We start from the raw sequence: 6,000 nt of genomic DNA on the forward strand, positions 1-6,000 counted from the left end.
AGTTCCCTTACTATTTTGCCAAGGTAAATTACTATTAATATCTGTTTTTTTTCAATCACCAGCTTAATCATCACAAAGTAGGTACTGGCTACCCACCAAGTACAGGCTAGATTGTATGACTCTGGAAAGAGGCCTGGTGACAGGATGAGAGATGTGAAGACTTAGCTTGCCTGTGGCTTCACAAAAGGGAACATGGAAGCATCTTCCAGATTGGATAGAAAAGATCCAGGATGGATAGAAAAGATCAGCTCAAGAGGGATGATGTAAGCAAAACTATAGGAGAAAGCCACTAAGTAGTCTGAGGGGTCATGGATGGATGTAGAAGTTGGAAATGTTGAATTTAGAAGCAGATGCAATTGGTTACAAGATTTCTCACCACTCAAATTATTCTGTAATTCGTCAAGTACGGCCCCACCAAGGGAGACGCCTTGTTGGATCTGGTCCTGGCCACAGGCAATGACCTGGTGAGGGGTCTGCAGATGCTCTACCACCTGGGCAACAGTGATCATCGCCTGCTGGAATTCACCATCCAGTGCAAGGTGGCAAAGGCCTGCAGCAAGGCAACAGCCCTGGACTTCAGGAGGGCGGATTTCAATGAGGTAAGGAGAATAGTCGGGGAGGCACTGAGGTCCCAGAGGGGAGGGGAGTCGAATGTTCAAGAGGAGTGGTTGTTCCTTAAGAAGACGATCCTCCAAGCCCAAAGGAAGGTAATCCCAACACGGATCAAAGAGGGCAAGAGGACGCAAAAGCCCCCATAGCTCACCAAAAGCATATGGGAACGTATCCTAGCTAAAAAGGAGGTGTATACCCAATGGAAGGTAGGGGCCATCACCAGGGAGGACTGTACCTTGGTTGCTCAGGGCTGTAGTGGGGCAGTCAGGAAGGTGAAGGTGGAGATGGAACTGGGACTAGCTACCCAGGTCAAGCATAACAATAAGTCCTTTTTTTAAATACATAGGGGGTAAAAAGATGGTACCAGGTAACATGAGGCCTCTGCAGGACACGCTATGAAATCTGGTCATCGCACCAGACAGCAAAGCTAACCTATTTAACAATTTCTTTGACTCCATTTTTCTGACCAGGGACCTGGTCATCCCCCCCCACTGGGACCCACGTAGGCCCCATCGGAGGCACACCCAGGCCTAGGGTCAGCAAGGACCTAGTCAGAGAACTTCTGGAGGGACTGGACGTATTTAAATCTGCAGGTCCTGATGATCTCCACCCCAGAGTGCTGAGGGAACTAGCAGAGGTTATTGCAGGACCTCTGGCACGGCTTTACGAGCACTCCTGGTGCTCTGGCGATGTGCCGGAGGACTGGAAAAGGGCCAGTGTGGTTCCCATTTTCAAAAAAGGGAGGAAGGAGGACCCAGGAAACTATAGGCCAGTCAGTTTTACCTCGATCCTGGGTAAGCTTTTTGAGAGAATTATCCTGGGGCATGTCCACGAGGGGCCAGCAGGGGAGATTATACTTAGGGACAACCAACATGGGTTCATTAGAGGCAGGTCCTGTTAGACCAACCTGGTGACCTTCTATGACCAGGTCACAAAATCCTTAGATGCAGGTGTACAAGTGAATGTAGTCTTTCTGGACTTTAGGAAGGCCTTCAACACTATCTCTCACCCCATTCTCATTAAAAAACTAGGAGACTGTGGTTTCAACACCTACACAGTCAAATGAGTTGCTAGTTGGCTGGAGGGCCGCACCCAGAGAGTGGTGGTGGACAGATTTTATTCAACCTGGAGGGATGTGGGTAGTGGGGTTCTGCAGGGCTCGGTCCTCAGGCCTGCACTGTTCAACATCTTCATCAGCAACTTGGACAGGGGTGTAAAAAGCACCTTGTTTGGAGGATATGGCAACATTCTCAATCTTGTTCAAATTCTCAGATGACACTAAGATGTGGGGAGAAGTGGGCATGCTAGAAGGGAGGAATAGACTGCAATCAGACCTAGGCAGGTTACAGGGGTGGGCGGTTAAGAACAGGATGGGTTTCAACACTGACAAGTGCAGGGTACTGCACCTGGGGAGGAAGAACCAGCAGCATACCTACAGGCTGGGGAACTCCCTTGTCAGTGCAGAGGCAGAGAAGGATCTTGGAGTCATTACTGATGCCAAAATGAACATGGGCCAACAGTGTGGGGGCACAGTCAGGAAGGCCAACCATAACTTGTCATGCATCCACAGATGCATCTCAAGCAGGTCCAAGGAGGTGATCCTCCCCCTCTATGCGACACTGGTCAGGCCGCATTTGGAGTACTGCATCCAGTTCTGGGCGCTGCACTTCAGGAGGGATGTGGTCAGCATCAAAAGGGTCCACAGGAGGGCCACCCGCATGATCAGGGGGCAGCAGGGCAGACCCTACGAAAAGAGGCTAAGGGACCTGAACCTGTTCAGCCTCTATAAGAGAAGGCTGAGGGGGGATCTAGTGGCCGTTTACAAACTAGTCAAGGGGGACCAGCAGGCATTGGGAGAGTCTCTGTTCCCCCAAGCACTACCAGGAGTGACTAGAAATAATGGACACAAGCTGGCAGACGGTAGATTCAGGCTAGATATCAGGAGGCGCTACTTCACTGTCAGGGTGGCTAGGATCTGGAACCAACTTCCAAGAGAAGTGGTGCTGGCTCCTACCCTGGGGGTCTTTAAGAGGAGGCTAGATGAACACCTTGCCAGGGTCGTTTGATCCCAGTAGTCTTTTCTGCCATGGCAGGGGGTCGGACTTGATGATCTGCTCAGGTCCCTTCTGACCCTATCAACTATGAAGTAGTTGTGATTAATGATCAGGGCTATACTTAGTGAGTGCTTGTTAACTGCAAGGCACTTGCAGCTATCCCTAGACAGATTGTATGACAGAGATAAAGGCCCTTCTTTTGCATAGGTGAACTGATTAATAGTATTGTGAAGCTGTCGGGGCATAACTTATGAAGTGATAATAACTTCTTATTTATGCCATTTATTTTTTTGTGAGTTACACCACTGTGGGTGTGTCTACATGTGGCATTAATTCACAGCAAGAAACTGCGGAGCTAATTGCTCTGCCAACCAGCCAAGTCAGCATCTACACGTGCGTTGCTGTGCATAAATACAAGTACTTTCCTGCTATGGAGCTCATTAGTTTCATGTGCCCTAATAGGGGCACACGTGTAAATGCTGAGACATTTACTGTGCAGTTAAGAAGTCAACTGCTCAGTAAACATCTCATGTAGACACGCCCAGTTTCAATTAAACTTATCTACCATTGTCTTCTGAATGATTTATCATGGGAAGCTAATAGATCTGAAGCCACAACTTTTCTTTGTGAGTCTACCTCTTTTTTTGATTTTGATAAGGAAGAAAAAACTGCTTTGCACACAGCAGAACCACAATTTCTGCATTTACCCTCCACAGTTTGTTGATGCCTTCCCTAGAGCAGGGACAAATTTCTCCAGCATCATCTTTGCCCTCACTATGACATCTTTGAAAAACCTCAATTAACCTTTAGGACAATTTACCAAAGGATGTGGTCTGTTTTCAGTCACTTGAGATCCTCATATTGAGATTGGATTTTGTTTGCAAGGAAACTCGTACTTGAACAGGAGGCTGGGCTTGATACAGAAATTGCTAGGTGAAATACTGAGCTGGGGCATGAAGAAGCTCTAGGCTAGGAAATAGTCTGACCTTCTGGAAAGCAACAAAACTATGTATCATTTACAAGAAATATGGGTGAAAATTGGACTACAGTATAATCATTTACACAAAAAAATCGACATTGAAATGATACTTTTGTTTTAACTGAAGTTCCCTTGATAGTAATGTGACCTTCTAGTAATGCATTTAAGCATGAAAATAAGTTTAAACATGAATCATGTGGTCACAGTATGGCTGGTTCAGAGGTCTCTCCTCTTCTCCCTGTGCTCCTACCAAAAATGAAAACAAAATTGTACTCCCCTGCCCTTCAAAATCAGCACTGCAGTTGCTAAAAAATCTCAAAAAACTACAGTAGCCTGTGTCTTTAACTGACTCTAGAGTGATTATTCTTGAAAACCAGGAATCGTGGCTTTAGTTATCTTCTGATTTCCCATTGAATTGTAGCTGTGTATATGCTGAATAAAATGGGTCTACATTATTTTTTCTCATGTCTCCTATTCACTGTAGTTATCATCCATCTTTTTCCAAAACTGGTGTTGAGTTGCCTTTGAGTTGTCAGTACTGTAGTACTGTTTGGGAGTAAACAAGAAAATCATACTAATAGTGATTAGTGATTTTAATTTACCCTTAAAGAGTGCCTCTGAGTTGTTACAACAGTTTTGTAGGGTTGCTGGAATTGTTATATCTGCCTCAACATGTTTCTTGCCTCATAAGCATCAGGTCAAGTTATCTCATAATTCTCATTCAAGGGATCCATGTGTCATAGCTGAAGATAGATGGGGCCTGCAGGAAACCAGTTTAGCCCTTTTTGCTAACATAAGAAAGGTGGGAGTGTGTGGCACCGAACAAACTGACTTTGATTAGAATAGTCATTCACAGAATAGGTTTTATGCTTGATTCATTTTGTCCAAACAAGAGTACTTGAAGTGGGGATGGAGGGTAGGGAGAGCAAAGGCAACAGCAGTGTTACATGTTTAAGGTCCATCCAAAATTTGGGCAGTGTATGAAGCTCAGCAAAGCAGATACAATTCCTCCTAGAACTTGAAGCAATAGAATGGTAAGGTGATTGACTGTTTTATCACCTCAGTTAGATGGTGCTGCATTTGCTCCAGAGCCTGCCAACATAGATAAATTTGGGGGAATCCTAACTGCAGAATTAACTTCAGTGACTAGTACCTAGGTGCAAGCATGTGCATTACAAAGCCCTACCTTACTTAGTGTGTGCTGTGGTCTTCCAATGAGTTGCTAGGACTTTGAGAAGCATCCTATGCTTCTTAATGCTGCAGTAGTCAGGAACTCTGTTTTTCTCTCATTGAATTATGGGGGCACTTCTAGGTACCTGGGGAATTGTGGGAAGAGTTTTAGAAGACTCAGCACTAGGGTGATTTAGCCAGCATCTTCATTACAAAATGGGCTATTTAGCCAGACAGAATGGAGGCAGGCTCAAAGGACTGACATTGCCACTTTCAGTTTGGGTATTATTTTTTGTGAGAAGTAACACCCAAGTAAGAGCATTGTCTCATTCTGCAATAAAGACCTACCCTTTAAGCTATTGGAAGTCCCTGAATACACAAAGCAATATGGTTCCTGGATGCTAAATGAGAGGGAAGGATGGGCCATAGCAGAAACATTCACATTGCGACCCCTGTCAGATATCTGGTAATACTGGCAAATTCTGCTATCACTCCAAACTATGATTTTGACCTTACAAATTGACCAACTATAGCCAATCATAATGCCTTGTGACTCAAGTAGACACAAACCCTCCTTAGGGTTGACATTGACAGCACTGTCCAAAAACCCTGAAGGGTTTTCAGTGGCAAAAAAGAACCGATTGTAAATCTATGTAAGAAAGTCCAGTGCAATGTCTTGTGCGTACAAGAGACGCACTGAGGGCCTCATAATCATAATAACTGTCCTTCAATACCTGGAATGACTATGGTGATCGAAAGACCACACAAGCAATTTGGAAGTGCCATATTGTTAAAACTGGGATGCTCATCATTTCTATAACAAAGACTGAAGAAAACAACACTGAAATCCTGAACATCAAACTTCATGGAATCACGATCACGTCAGTCTACAAACTACTTCATATGAGTTTCACCTTTACAGATACCAGGGATTACTCCGAATAAACCATAGGCGATCACTGGTGACTTTAACAGCCCCAACACACAATGGGGCTACAACAAGACCAATAAAGATGGCAAAACAATAGAAGCTTGGTCGGATGCATACCAGCTGGGTTTGATCCAGGGCCCAAAGCTACCTAAATTGTTCAACAGCAGCCACTGGAAACGAGGATACAATCCAACCTTATATTCACCGGCAAGACCATCACTGGGCTAAGTAATAAAATGGTAGTAGACCCTATC

This window comes from Alligator mississippiensis, chromosome 3, assembly GCF_030867095.1.
Source record: "Alligator mississippiensis isolate rAllMis1 chromosome 3, rAllMis1, whole genome shotgun sequence".
NCBI lineage: Eukaryota > Metazoa > Chordata > Crocodylia > Alligatoridae > Alligator > Alligator mississippiensis.